A 16,314-nucleotide genomic window follows, 5' to 3' on the forward strand; every position below is an offset into this window, starting at 1 on the left:
GGCATTAGTACCTTTTATAAGATACCTGCTAAACAAGCAGCACAAGTCCTACACATTTCTCCCACACTATGTATTAAAAAGAAGACATGCAAGCATTCCTGTCACAGTTTCTCCAGGACACAAAAGTTCTCTTACAACATTTTCCTAATAAAATAATCTGCAACTATGTCAAAATAAGGACAGCACTTATGACTTTCTTCATACTGAAGTTCCTGTAAAACATTTTATGATGTATTTACCTTAAAAAATACAAAAAGTTTTCATGGTTATTTTTATTTGTATTGCACTTACCTATGGCAGTGTTATACTGTTGATGGCACTATCTTTTCTTCACCATAATGCTCACATTCTAGAGGAAAAGCACCAAAAGGAAAAGAGACATATATGTAGTATTTGCAACTACTTAGCATGTAAAAATTTCTGATATAGAATGAAAGTACAGTTTTTGGAATAGCCTTAGTTTTCTTAGACCGCTAAGGAAGATTCAGCAGAATTTTCTCGAAGACTCAACATAATTTTTAAGGCTCAGAAGTCAGACATCATTCAAAAGTGTGCATCATCTGAAGTGAAAAAGGAATACATACAGTGTAAGCATTCTAAATTATTTCAAAAATTCTTTTCTTGCTTTGTGATAGTTATGGGCACTCTGTCCCATGCCATCCTTGTCCCCATTTTGCAGCTTAATTTTGTTTAATTTTCATTTTTTCATCTCTGCCTACAAAAATGAGCACACTTAAACCATAAACTTCAGCACAACATCAGCAAATATTGTTAGGATTTAAATAACTGTTCTTAGCTAAAGAAGTACATGACTAAACATCAGGACAGTGGCAAACACACCATCAAAACCAAGTTAACAAAGCAACATCACAGGACTGAAATGACTATGTTCAAGTATGAAGAGAAAGAGAAGGCAAAAGAAGCTATCAAAAAAAAGGTCAAAATGGTATTACATTGAAGGAAAAGTAATTAGATCTCAATTATAAACTAAATCTACAATCCATATAGACTGAAGATAAAATATAAAACAAGATTGGAAGAAAGCAGGTAACTTCAGAGTAACTGAGATACAGAACTAACAATAGCTACCAGAGGTTACTTTTTTTTGTGTAAACTGATAAGACTTTCCCAAGCACTCTAGAGAGACTAGCTGAAAAGGAGAGACAAAGACAACTGACAACAGACTTTCAATTGACTGACAAGTCTCACAAACTAACACCTGCAGAAGTGTCCCTAGATTAGAGTTATAAATCCACACATCTCTCTAAATCTCCATTTGAAAATGCTTGTTAACACTACCAAACACTATATGCCACATTAAGAACCCTATTCTGTAGCAGCAACAACTCTCTAGAATACTATATAATGCAGAATAAAAGAAAAGCTCATTTAAGTACCTTCTTCATTCAGGTGTTTCTCAAATGCCTGATCCTGCAGCAGCAGCAGGAGTACCACTGTAATTATATACAAGCTGACATGGTCCAAAGTGTTGTCATGACAATGTTCACATTCAAGTGTGCAAGTCACCTTTAAAATAAAAACTTACTAGCTACTTCATTCCTTTTTTATGTTCTACATTTATTCCTAAATAAACTAATTAAGAGAACATTAAAGTTGCTAAATAGACCATTCCACTGCCCAGGAATGACAAACTTAAATGAAACATGCAACCATAACTGCTCCCTTAGGTAACATAAACATTACCCTTAACATTGCAATTACAAGATTCTACATCCCTGCTAGTATCAGTATACTAACATTCTTCCCTATTTTTAAGAAAAGCATACAGTAGCAAAAGAGCCACAAAGGAAAATAAAAAACGGATAGAGTGTTAAACTAGATTGGAAGAAGGAAAAGGACATAAACAGGTTTGACAGTGATAAGCAATGGGATAGTATGGATGCTAAAAAAGTTAGCAGAGAAATTTTCCACCTTTTACAGTCTTCTGTGAAAGTCTCCGTTCTCACGCAAACTAAGCTGAGAGACGGTTTCCTATTTTGTAAACTATTTGCAGGGATAGGGTGTTGTGAGAATGCAGTGGATATTGTTTTGGTTCACTGAAGAAAATACTTTGAAATAGGCATCGTAGCATTCAGCCAATCACTCTGGGAGGTGTATGGTCAAGCACCCAATAACGTTATACCACTTTTGCGAACAATGCTATATAAACGAGTCCGTAATTAATTAAAGGATTCCGTCCCATTTACCCTGGACTCCTGTGTCGTGCTTCTCGCCATCCCTGCGGGTTACAGCGACAGGATGGTATGCCAAAACTCAAGGAACTGAGTGCTAGTGAGATCCTTAACCTGGTCCATGAGACGTCAGCTACAATAGATCACACCCGAAATGTTTCTACACCAACACATACAGCACAAGGAACATCACTGGAATAAGTGAAACCAGGCAGGATGAGCCCTGTGACTGGAGTGCCATGTTGGACGGTCACAGGCTCTTCAGGAGGGACAGGCAGGGCAGGAGAGGTGGAAGGGCTAGAATGTACGGAGCCTGAAGTTGGCGATGGCAGGGTGACAGTGTCTGAGTAGGGATTAAGGGACACACAAATAATGCAGGTGTCATCGCAGAAGTCTGCTATGGGCCACCTAGCCAGGACAATGATGCCAGTGAATTATTCTTTGAGGAACTAAGGGACACCTTCAAAACAACTGCTCTTGTCCTTATAGGAACATCAACTTGTCGGATGTTAACTGGGAGCATCACACAGCTGGCAAAAACAGGTCCAGAAGAGTCCTAAACCTGGATAGCCTCATGATACAGCTACTGAGGGAGCCAGCTAGAAAAAGTGCCCTCCTTGATTTGTTGCTTACTAACAGGGAGGATCTCATGAATGAAGCCGCCTTGGCCACAATGACCACAAAGCAATCAAGTTTAAAATCTCTGTTGTCAGAAGTAAAAGTGCCAGCAAAATTCCAGCCCTGGGCATGAGAAGAGCTGACTTCAAGCTGTTTATGGAATGAGTAAGGTGCCCTGAGAAATGCTTTTTGAGGGTGCTGGGGTCCATCAGGTCCGGTCATTTTTTAAGCACCACCTCCTAAGGGCACAGGAACAGGCAGTTCCAAAATGTCAGAAGTCAAGCTGAGGAGGCAGAAGGCCAACTTGACTAAACAGGGATTTTATCTTGCAAATAAGGCAAAAAAGTGAGGTGTATGCACACTGGAAGCAAAGTCTGGTGGAATGGAAGAACTACAGAGATGCTGCTTACCACCTCAGGGAGAAAATCCATGTGGCCAAAACCCAGCTGAAGCTGGAGAGAACTGTGGGGAACAATAAAGAGTTTTTTTCAAATACATTAATGGCAAAAGGCAATCAGAAATAAAATCAGCCCACTACTGAATGAGGATGGTCATCTCACAAACAGGGACAGAGACAAGGCAGAGAGAAGCATAATGCTTTCTTTGCCTCTGTCTTCAACACTGATGACCAGTCAAGAGGGTCTCAAATACTCCTAGATGGAGGACTATGGCTGTGAGAATGACAAACTCCCAGTCAATCCTGAACTTGTGTGGGACCTGCTGCTTCAACTGGATCCCTAAGAGTCTATGGGGCCTGATGGGTTTCATCCAAGAATACTCAAAGAGATCACTGATATTATCACAAGACCCTTCTCCATGATTTTTGAAAGGTCTTGGGAATCTGCTGAAGTCCCACTTGATTTGAAGTTGCTAATGCCCCAATTTTCAGGAACTGCAAGAAGGATGACCCCAGAAACTACAGGCCTGTCATTCTAACTTCAGTTACTGGTAAAATTGTAGAGGTTATTCTGGGAGATACTGATAAACTCCTTAAGGACAGTTAACCACCATAACCAGAACAAAGTGAAAAAGCCATGGAGCTGTTAGAGAGTGTCCAAAGGAGGGCTACAAGGGTAGTGAAGGGCCTTGAGGGGAAGCCGTGTGAGGAGTGGCTGAGGTCACCTGGTCTGTTCAGCCTGGAAAGAAGGAGACTGAGGGGAGACCTCACTGCAGTTACAACTTCCCCATGGGAAGAGGAGGGGCAGGTACAGAGCTGTGGTGACCAGTGACAGGACCTGAGGGAATGGCCTGAAGTTGTGCCAGGGAAGGTTTAGGCTGAATATCAGGAAAAGGTTCTTCACCCAGAGAGTGGCTGGGCACTGAACAGGCTCCCCAGAGAAGTGGTCACAGCACCAGCCTGACAGAGCTCAAGAGGTGTTTGGACAATACTCTCAGGCACATGGTGTGACTCTTGGAGTGTCCTGTGCAGGGCACAGGATGATTCTTGTGGGTCCCTTCCAACACAGGATATTTTATTATTTTGTGAAAGACAGTAAAGAAACAGTCCTGGTTTAAGCATAAGGAATTTTAAATTCACTCAGCCTCCTGGCATTTTCATACCTCTGCAGCTTCTCACCTCTCAAGTGTCTGCTCACATACTTCTAATCCCAAGAGCTCATGATTTTTGGCAATGACAGTAATTTAGCAACACAGCTTCTCCTCACATCTTCTAGAAGAGTGCAGAAGAAGTTCCTAGTGCCTCCACCACAGACTTCCAAAAAACTTTCTCTGACATCACATGCAGTTTTTATGGAACACTTCACCTACTACAAAGCCCTTAACTGAGATGGAGAACAGTCATGTTCACTTTCCAACAATCATTTGAATGTTACAAATACATTTGGACTGCAGAGAGAATAATACAAGACTCCATGCAACAAAACTCCTTTAGAAATACTTAAGAGTAGAAAATCTGAAATTCATTCTACAAATCTGATACCAAGCAAGAGCTTCATTGGGAGGTCATCAATACAAAATTTAAGTATCTAATCAACTATGTCTGCTATTTTTGTATGCCGCACAGAAAGGTTAAACTGTTCTTTCTAGATTAGTTATTACTGCATCATTTTAATTCATCTTTATATACATGTCTCCATGCAACAGAAGAAATCTACGGAATTTCAAATCCACAGCAAACAGGCTCATAATTGAAGATCCCTTGAAAGTTTAGGACAGCAGTTTCTAACTGTGAAAAAGTTTTCAGATAGAATTTGAATTTGAAAATACCTCTAAAATTATATATGGTTTAGTCAGATCCATTGTTCATTTAAAATGAAAAATAAATATTTCATGACTGAAGAGTGGATTTAATTATTTTCACTTTAGTCCAATGAGAGAAATTCAGGCTTTCACATGACTTTGATGTGACCCAAATAGGTTGAGTTGCTATTCCAATCATTTATATTACAAATAAATATGTCTACAGCTTTATTTTTTGTATAATATTTTCCTAGGCAAGCTCTAAAATAAAAAGTTGTTAAATGATTCATTGCATAACTCAATTAAATGCAACCAAATTATTACTTCATCATTTTTCAGAAGCAGAAAAAATATGCAAAATCACTGACACCTTAGCCAAAACTGAAGACAAAATGGTTGTGCTGAAATATTCAGTACATAAAACTTTCACAGATGGTACATATTCACGGTATCAGCTTTCAAAAGCAAAGAACATTTCCAAACAAATTTCTCCTGTCAAAATTTCTCTCTCCAGTTATCAATAACCTGTATCAAAATTGCTCATTACTGAATCACTTTACAAGTCTTAGATGGTGTTCTCTAAATGTGACTTGAACATAATGAAAACTTATCAGTAACTCATTGTGTTCTCAACAATATAATGTACTTCATATACCTGGGGAATTCCAAGACTAATGTAGCCTGATCTTATAACATTTTAAAAAAACTTTTAACGTAAAAACAAAATACAGCTTGGCCATATCTGCTCTTTATATTTTCAGATGTTAGTTAATTCCTCAAAGACTACTTTATTCTCCCATTCCTTAGGTACTTATTCTGACTTCAATTACCTTGGAAACACTGTAAAAATAACATGCAAAACCTCTGAAGCAGCATCTTTTTCCCTAAAAAGACCACCAATATTTTGTAGCAGATGTGAACTAATCCAAAAAATAAGGACAGTCTTTCTCAGCTTCACATGGGAGGACTACTCTCTCCACAATAATAAGGTAAGAAACATAGGGGATATACAAGAAATGACAACGCACCTAAATAAGGTCCTTGGCAGGATCCCCATTCAAGCCACGAAAAACCACTGCCAGATCCTTTCCCTGCCAGTTTGCCTTTCAAAATACTGAACTACAAATCCCACATTTGCTACATTTCTTCCACAGAGAAAAAGTACATAATATACTACAACATTGGAAATCCTAGAGTTTCAGCAGCAAAGAGGGAAAACACACAAAGCAACTGCTACTTCTTGATCACATCAAATTTTTCACACTTCAGAAGACGCAGGTGTTTAAGAAGGCAAATATAATAACCTAATTTCAAAGGCAAATGAAATCTCCTCGTAACAAATCATGCTGGAACTCAACTGTGCAGTTTATTTCTCAGTGTGCATGGCCCCAAAACACTTTTTTTTTGATTCAGGCTCTTCAGCACCCCAACGCAACTAAGATCACAAGTACACATAAATTTTGTTTCCATTACCAGAACTTCCAACAATACGATGTTTGTATCTCAAGTACCTTCTACATTACCACTTCTTTTTTACTTAAAAGTCTCAGTTTTTCACATATTCTTATTTTCACTTTCTGAAACTCAGACAACAGTACTGTTCTCACAACATTCTTTTTCCACATATGCCTTCTGTAACACTAACCTATTCTAGACTCAAGTTTTGCAAACCAAGAACAGAATTTATTAATTTTGGTGTACAAATTAGACTATCAGCAGTCCTAAAAACTATGATTTTTTCTAAATATATATTTGCTTACTCTTACAGATATGCATGATCTTCCTCAAAACAAAGGCATAGGTAACTGAATGTAAGTCTACATACACCTACTCTCAGTCTACAAACACGTATGAATGAGATGCACTCAAAGAGGCAGCCTAATTGAAAATGTCAAAGTAAATCCAAATGTCCTTCTTAAGAACGAAAATTTACATAACCAAGCCTTCTAAAAAGTCTTGTTTCCATCTCCAGCTGTAAATATATTAAAGAAAAATAAAAAACTACCTTTTACTCTTACCGTATCAACAGCCACACACTATTTTCAACAAAAATAATTAATTTGAGATTCTAGAATAAGCATTTCAGTTTGCATGTACATAGGCATCTCCCTAGGGAAAGTTCATCAGCAAGCCACATATGGCCAGATATAATCCTCCTTTAATGCACAAAATCTAACAGGGAAACAGCTTTATTAACGCATTTAATCAACCACTCCCTTGTGCAAAAACTAACCAAAAACCTACCTCATCTTTACTGAAGCTTGTTTAAGAAGTCTATTCTAGTTAAGCTAGCGTAATTTTTCTCGTACCAAGGTTTAAAGTCACATGAACAAATCTGAGGGCTGCCAATATTCAAAGTACAGTATCTGTTCTGTACATTTAATTTTGTCAGTTGAAAGTCTGCTACCTAGTGAACAATAATGCATCCTTCTGCACCACCCCATTGCCAGCTCTGGGCAAAATGCTGTCACATCAGAAGACAGGTATAGTACTCGAGGTCATCCTAACTCAATACAATTTTTCCACAAATACCAGACTGGACTAACTATGTAGCAATTAAGATCTCCAAGCAATCTCTTCATCTCTGTTAATTCTAAACAAACATTAGCAGAGATGGTCACTGCATAAACATTTTTATTTTCTCATTGACCTGGACAGCAAGTTTGGTCCTAACCTATGAACTGCACTTCATCATAGGCTTTCACCACAAAATCCTACCGACTTCACTTTATGATTCCATGCAATTACTTGATCAAAACTTCTTGCACTTTCATATAATCTTGCATCCTTCTTGCACTTTCATATAATCCCCATTTCAGAGTAAAAGTTTTCAGAAAGGAGAGTCATAACAACAGGAATAACTTTTAGAAGTCTAATCATGACAGTATTAAAGCTGATTTACTAAAGAGCACAGAAAGGACAAAACTGATGGTTAAGCAATATTTCAGTCATTTGTTTTTTCACTTTTCCACCACCACAACCATACAGACTTAAATGGGCTATATTGTCCACAGCTGACAGAAAGCTAACGCTGAGCTAGCTAATACTACATAATGGAGGCTTCAATTTTCTACATGAATAATTGTACCACGGCACACAACTGTTACAGCAGCACAACAGAAAGGTTCAGATTAGCCTAAGGCTAGGCCAGAGAAACTGTGAAGTTAACACATCTAAATGTTAGAAAACAAAGCAAAGAGTATTGCATTTCACCTAACATCGTAACTACATCTGAAGACAAAATTAAGCACCATGGTAAAGCACACCAGTGCTACATGGGGAAAAAAAAACCCAAAACATTTCTGAGAGTCCTAAAAACACTAATTCTGTCTCCAGGTTAAATTTTGTATTGGCTAAAATACATAACGTGCTCTAGCATTCCACGGTGATTGTGAAGATCAGTTTTCAAAATTAAAGGTATTTTTAGTTCTCTGACACAATTCACTCTGTCACTTAACTTTAATTACATGATCAAATTCTACTTCAAGAACTTAGATAGGAGCCAAATTCAAATTTAGTAACTCCACACGTCAGGAAAGGGATAACTCACAGTACAGGAAATGTCTCCAGAGTAAGTTTTGCAGCTATGAATCTGTCAAGGCTTTCTAACAATAACAAACTACATGGCAATCAAATTACTCTGCTGTCCTATTGTCTCCATAAACTAGATAGGTACCTTTCAGAGCAGTTCCAAGTATTGCACTATGAAATACACTTGCAACTCTCCTCTCGCTTGCATGGCTTTCACTGCAATGTATACCTAAAATGTCTTTACTAAATTGAAACTACAGCTCTACAGTCTTCAAAAGGCTATAAAGCCTTTTTCTTGTGTCGTAATTTTAATACAGGAAAAAATGTACAGAAAAAGTCTCAGACACCACACCAAATGGAATCATGCTTGACACCTTCATATTGAATCCATACAATGCCTAGTGACACAAATTTAAGGGAAAACACTAGCCACAGTTAAGATCTTGGATTCATCATTAGTGAGGTAATACAAAACATACTTAAACCAATGCCTTCCTGTGGAACTCAGAGGAAAAAACAAGCCTCCCAGTGTTTTACACAAAATCAAACAACACTGAATATAAAATCATCTGATGTAAATTAAAAGTTCTGAGAACAAAATAATCTGACCCTATTGACATCAGTTTTGCCACAGTCTGATGGTAATTACTTCACTGATTTTAAATCAAAACAAAATTCTCAAGCACTAAAATGAGAAAATGTCAGTATCTTGATGTGGGCACTGTGTAGTAAACTCTTGATGTACTACTCAGGAAGATTAAGATAGAAACATTCCTCAAAAGCATCAACACTAGCTAAGCTTAGCTGTCTACAGATTAGTGTTCAACACCCTCACAGCCCCAGTGCAGTAATTTCAGCTTGCTGGATATCTTCCACATTTCCCAAGTATTCCCAAGCCACCCTCTGATACATCTTCAGCTCTCTTTCTTCACAAAACCCCTTGTTTCTTCCCACGCTAAAATGTTCCCTTCTTGCTCAGTGAAGAGAGAGGTTCTGTTGCTTGCCTAGTATCACAAATTGCAAGCTGAACAGCTCTCAAGCTACTATCACAAAAAACAGGTAACATCCCTCCTTCACCATGATAATGGTTAATAAATCTATCTAAATTGTTTTTTATGAAGCTTATAGGAACTTATCTTCACAGGCGTAACAATCTCAGCTTGGTGAAAACTGCCCTAGAAATTCCAAATTTCAATAGGCAGCAGTTGAGAGAGCTACACATCAGAAATACCTAATTTCCTTAAAAAACAGACTGTTTTTCAGAAGAAAATTCAAAGTACAATCTTAAAATTCTTCCAGTGTTTTACACAAAAACAAACAATACTGAATACTGTTGGAAAAATGAAAAGCAAAGATGAGCATTTCCATAAAGACATATATATCTCAATCTGACAAAAGCTTAAGAGCAAATTTAGTTATTCTGTCTTCCTCTTGTCTGTCGGAAAAATTCTGCCTTCCCTCTTTACTGTTAACCATAAATTCAAATTTCATCCTTATTTCTCCAGATTTAGAGATGCCTCAGCCTACCATCAGCAAATGTTACACAGAAACTTTAATAACCTGACACACTGAGCAACCTGCTTCTGGAACATTGCAAGAAATGAATAACTGCCAACTGAGGTGATTTTCCACGACAGTAAAAAACATTTTATACTGAACTTCTCTGTTTTCAGAAGAAAGTATTTGCAAGGTGCAACTAAGAAAATACTAGTGGTTGAGGTTAGAAGTGAAACATGTCTCCCATAACCCTTAAAGCAATCATGTCCCTGACTTCAGCCTCTACAGCATAACTTCATCTTCCCAAGATTACTGCACAATTACTTAGGATTTAAGAAAGCTGTATTTTTATGGACATTATATATTTAAACTGACATGAAAAATATCAAGAGTATATGACATTAAATATATTCTTCATTTTAAGCTAGCAGAACTCCTCTAAAGCAACACTGAATGCCTTTAAAGATTGCTTTATGCCGTTACATTGAAAAGCTGTTGAAACATGCTAACAGCCATGTTAGCTACTTCATTTAATTTCAAATATAAAGACCTAAAATGGAAAATGCTTAGTGCCTTAAATACAGAAAGATACTCACAGGATTCTTCTACATATAACAATGCAATTTTTAAATAGTACTTTCTTTTAGGCTGCAGACATGTGTCCTACCCTGGATGAAATCACACCTTCCAGCCTCACAAAGGGAATCTGCCAAGAAGCCCATGCTTTTAAAGCATTTTCTACAAAAATACAGCCAATGCAGCTCTCAAAACGTAACAAATGCAACATTCACTAGGTAATCAGCACCTCAAGCTGGAAGACAAACTGGACCAAAAAGAACAGTTTGATGGGCACAATAGAACCCAAGTCTGAAATTTTGTTCTGAAAAATGCAATTAGATAACTATGATGGGTTAGTACAATGGCTCTTCTACTGCATGGGTCACACTACCTGCTGCTCCTGCTGCTCACTAGCATCAGCACTCCATGCCTCAGTGGAGACATTACTCGCTCAGAGCAGCAGAAACCTCACACACTCAATAACTCACTACTGAACAGAAGCTGAATCCACTCAGTGGAGTATACAAGAGACAAGACAGAGTATGAGTGGAGCTACAAAACTGCACAGACAGGAATGGAGCCAGGGAATGCCTGGTAGTAGAGAGAAGGGCCTTTCCAACAGCCGGCAGCACAGTCGCAATGACTGGTGCTTCACAGCCCATCAAGCGCATCCCTTCAAGAACATCACACCCCAGTGACCTCCATACCCAGACTGCCACCCAAACACCACCTTCAACTCTGCTTCTGCAGGAAACTGTTACATCTACATTCTGTTATTGCACACGGTTTACTGAATAAAGAGCATGGCAACTCACAAATTACTCAGTGAATAATTGCAGAGAATACAAGAAGGTGTGACAAACCACATACTTCAAACTGAAGTCTAGCCTCTGCTTGTCATAAAACATTTGTATTTTTGGCCTACTGAAAAGGACATCATCCTCCACTGTTGCAGTCTGCATCCTGTCTTAATCAAAAATAACATAATTTAAACACACAGTTGATGAAGAGGGAGTCTGCAGGGAAAATAAATTATTTCTAGGGAAATGACATTAAATCACTAAGATTTCAGTGAAGTAAAACTGCTACTACAAAGTCTTGGCATGTTAAAAGCTAAGGTGGCTAGTAAGCTTAGAGAGAAGACCCAAAAGTATAGGAAAAAATGGTTGCAATTATATTAATGATGCTACACACAAAGTCAGATTAAGTAATAAACTTACTTGAATATGCAAATATTACTTGTGTGTGTATCATGGGCTTCTGTGACCTACAGTTATCTGAGTAAACATTTTGGCAAAGACAGTTCTGATTGATCAATATGTCTCCTCCCATTCCTAACTCCACTGCACAAGGCAGGATACCAGACACACAAATGGCAAGAAAACTGTTTTAGCTTTTCACACCTCCAGGATGTACTTATTTTGTACTAAATACCCTTCTTTGAACAGCCAAATGGGGATTTTAATGTATCTTATACTAAAAAGCTTTCCTACATAAACTCAGAAACACCCGATAAAGGAATGAAAAAGAGAGGGAAGTATAGTTCTTAAAAATATTCTCTGTAAGAGATAAGGAACACACAGTTAAATAAACATCTTAGAAGAATGCGCTGGGAAACACATCTGTAATATTTGAAAATTGTATATTTAATAGTATATGTTTATATATTTAATACAAATATGTATCTATTTAATGTATACATATATTTAATATAAAAATATTTTCTGCCCCTTTTCCTAGAAAGAATCCTTTTCATTTATTTAAGGTAATGAATATATCATCTATAAAACACTAGAATAAAATGTAAGAGGTGAGCTAAATCTGACCAAAATAAACTAATGCATATTTTACTACTAAGAGTTTCAGAACTTCTTTTGAAAGTACTGCTTTCAGAAAGCTCCCAAAGTAACCATAATCCAAACCAATTCCACAGCATGGACTGGTATGTGATGTCTCCTCTTCTACATCCTCCCTATACCAAAGAGACATTAAATTATAAGTGGCTTACCTAAGATCACAGGGAGGAACGGATGGTCCAGTCACTTCATCTGTGATCATCACCCTAGCTTTTAACTACTTTCTTACTAGTCTGCTTTTATTTAAGCAACTATTTAGCTTAAACACATCCGTTTTTGTTCATCCAACTGTTTCAGCTATAGCTTACAAAGTTCTAGAACTCCAGTGACAATGTCTAGGAAGCTACTCAGAATTAAACTTGGAAACAAGCTCAGCAGCATCAGGCTTGATCTCACTGCATTGTTTCTGTAGCCGCACTGAGGAAACATTAAAATGCCTACATAGCATAAAAAAAATTAAGGACTATCAGAAAGTATAAAACAAGTACTTCAAAGTTATTTTTTTACCTTTTAATAGATACGGGAAATCAATTATATAGAAGTCTCAAAACATTTCTGAAAGTGTTAAAGGCCCCACATACATTAGTTGAAAACATACCATTCCATTTACATTATTGAATTATTCCCCAGTATCACAGTTAGTTTAAGATCATCTAAACACAGACACAGCTGAAAAGGATTGTTCCACTCTTCCTCTAAGCACTGTCAGGTATTTTGTTCATACAACCTCAGGTGAGGTATGAAGGGTTGACTGAGGACTCTTGACATTAATTTGCAGTTGAATCATTGAGCTTTAACTGTAAAGAAACAGTATGTCAAACTCCCTTAAAACTCTGTTATTCCTGTGGTTTGTGTGTGCTTTTAATTACACTTTTATGTATGCCATCCTAAAAAAATCACTTGAAAGTGAAAAGAAAAGCCTGAGGAACAAGATGTAGCTATATGTTTTGTTTACAACAGACTGAAAAAAATGTTCAGCAGGAGAAAAGTTAGATAAAGACAGTTAATACAGCTGATCAGTACCTGTTCCTTAGAAAGTTCATTTTTGTAATTAGAAGATATTGGGGAAAAGTAACCACTGTCACTTCCCTATTCCTCATGTTCCATCTATTGTTGTCTCAAGGGCATAACTAAACTAAGTAATTCTTAAACATCCTAAGACTTCCTAGTCTTTTTCAAACAAATTTTCAAAACAAGAATAGACGTATCAGAAATACATGTAACTTTGATACTTGTAATCACAGAACCATTTAGCACAGTAACCAGTGAAACAAGAACAACTTTATTTTCATAGGACAAACTGCAGACACAGCGAGGACGCTAAGATTTGATACACTACATGAGCTTTAGTAATGCAATTAATTTAATTATGAGACTACTAAAACCTGAAAAATTACAACAGGAAGTAAATTCATTCTTTTTAATCATACATAAGTAGGCTGGACAAGGAAAAACTCTTGTCGGTTCTGTTACCTTTTTTTAGGGGAAGAAAAACTTCAGGAGTGTTAAGATATGGACTGTAACAGGTTATTCTCTTAATTAATCTTAAATATATTTGATCACAGAGATGAAAAAAGCTCTACAGAAAATGTGATGAATGAGAACTGGTACTCTAGATTCTGAAATTCGTTTATATTTTATAAGCCAATCTATTTGACGCAGAGTGGCAAGAGAAAAAGATTAATTTCATTAGCTGAAAGTTATTCTCAGCTGATGTAAATAGTCAGCCGTTTGCCAGACAATTTGTCCATTTCAGGCCAGCACAACAAAGTACCACTTTTTTCCACTGCAAATACTGTTTAACTGTTGAAACGTCTCAATTAAAAAGAAACTGACTAAGGGATATTGAGGTCGAGAGAAGACATCTGCTAAAATATAGCCAGCACAGAAACTTCTATCTCATCTTTACCCTTTAAAGCAAAATTGCATTACTCCCATCTTGGATTTTAACATCCCAATGCAGCTAAGGATAAAACGCATTCACTAGATAATTGCGTTCAGAAGAGGTAAGAGAGTCTAAAGAGCAGATAAGTTGTTTATCCTTACAAGCAGTCATAACCCAAGCAGTAAGGCTTAATATGCTTAACAGTGTGCTTCACTTATAATCATGCTTAAGGACATGCACAGTACCTATTTCTAACTATGTATGTCAATACAAATGATCTTAACTACAAAATTCAGCAAGAAAAAAAAAAATCTTCGATTATATTCCAATTTCTTTTTACACACTGCATGTCACTTCAACGCTCATTAAGGACGTACCAGCAAAATGAACAGGAATGCCTGAAAATAAGCTCTGTCCAAGTTCCATGGCGGATCACTGAAATATCACTTTTAGAGATTTTAATTAATCAAACTTAAAACCACTACATTCAGAGAGTGCCTATAAATAACTTCCCATAAAGCAAAATAAAAGGTAAGAATAGAAGAGCACTGGCAGCTCAGTTTCCCTCTAACCTGCTAGTCTGCTAACCCAGCAGAATCGCACTCCAGCAACCTGCGTCTACAGAACAGGAAAACAAACTTACTTGTTCCTACAAACCCAGCTCGGTGTTCGGTCAGACCAACCGCCGCCAGCGCCACCGACACCGGCCGCCAGCCAGTGAACCCCACCGCCGCAACCAAATCCTGCAGGAGAGGGCACTCGGAGGTCTCACAACGACGGCTTTTGCCACCCGGGAGCGCAGCCACAGGGAGGTGACGGGCCCTTCCAGCGCCGGCCGAGCCCCACCGGCACTGCCGGCGGCCGCGGGGTGCGCTCTGCCCGGCTCCCCGCACCCGCCTGGGGCAAGGCCCCGCACGGGCGCCGGCTCACTCTGCCCCGGCCGCTGCCGCGCTCACAGGGGGCTCCGCAGCCCCCGCCCGCCCCGCAGCCGCCAGGGAAAGGGGGAAGGAGCCAGTCCAAGGCCTCGGCCCACGGGGCTGCTGCGGCCGCCGCGACCGACGCCGCTCCGAGAGGCGGCCGGGGACAGCGACCTACCAGGGAGCCGAGGAGAGCGGAGCACACGCCCGGCGTTCGGCCCTTCACCTCCGGGCACTGCTTTCCGACCCGCCCCGCCCCTGGCGCGGGGCTCCGAAGGGGGGCCGGCCGGGGCGGCGCTCCGAAGCGGAGGTGAAGCGGCGGCAGCCCCGAGCGCCCGCCCCTTCCCACCGCGGCGTAGGCGCCCTGGCGGGCGGGAGGCGCCGCGCGCCCCTCGCGCGGGTGATTGACAGGCCGCGCCGGCCACTCTGAGGGCGGGAAGCGAACTCCAGGGCGGGGGGGCGGGGCTTGCTGGTGGGCAGAGCCCGCAGCCAATGAGCGCGCCGCAGGGCGGGGCGGGGCGGGGCCGCCGGGGGCGGGGCGGGGCCGCGGCACCAGCGCCGGGAGGGGCCCGGGGTAAGGAGGCTGAGGCGCCGCTCCGCTGCTTCCGTCAGAACGCCGACATCCCGCTCGGAGGAGGCAGCGGCCCAGCTGCGCGCTTCCCTCGCCTCAAGCGTCTTCTTAGTAGGGACAAAGGCACCTCTTTAGTGAAAGTCTGGCTTGCAGGGATTGCCCTGTGCCCAGAGGTGGCTGAGTCAGTGTCAGACGGCAGCCGCGGGGCGCCTGGAACCGCAGCTCTTTTCCATCCTCTGCTGGGTAAGAGTCCCCAAGTACCAGCATCCTTCGTCGCCGGGCGGACCGCGCCTGGAGTTTCACAGAAATGCTGTGCCCGTCTTGTGCTCCCCGCGCTTGGCGGCGGCCACAGCGCTTGTTTCGCACTGTCGCTACACGTGCGTGAGGTTACCCTGCTCGCCACACTCGGGCATCCTGCATTCCCTGTGTATCCATACAGGAAACGGGGAAAACAGAACCCCGCTCTCGCTTGATGTCTGCAACAGCTGCC

The 16,314-nt window shown here is 40.0% G+C and overlaps 1 protein-coding gene across 7 annotated transcripts in view; it reads right to left on the reverse strand.

The window, feature by feature from the left end:
- Window positions 1-15,591, reverse strand: part of CSNK1G3 (casein kinase 1 gamma 3) — an 81,019-nt gene extending 65,428 nt beyond the window's left edge. For 3 of the 7 annotated variants that reach the window (XM_069001238.1, XM_069001237.1, XM_069001233.1), the window contains exons 1-2: window positions 14,980-15,591; window positions 292-349 (exon numbers count right to left, since the gene is read on the reverse strand). The gene's annotated coding sequence lies outside the window, so the exon portion shown is untranslated. The remainder of the gene's footprint in view (window positions 1-291; window positions 350-14,979) is intronic. The other 4 variants (XM_069001235.1, XM_069001234.1, XM_069001239.1 and 1 more) reach the window with 4 other exon arrangements.
- Window positions 15,592-16,314: the final 723 nt, after the last annotated feature.

This window comes from Aphelocoma coerulescens, assembly GCF_041296385.1.
Source record: "Aphelocoma coerulescens isolate FSJ_1873_10779 chromosome Z unlocalized genomic scaffold, UR_Acoe_1.0 ChrZ, whole genome shotgun sequence".
NCBI lineage: Eukaryota > Metazoa > Chordata > Aves > Passeriformes > Corvidae > Aphelocoma > Aphelocoma coerulescens.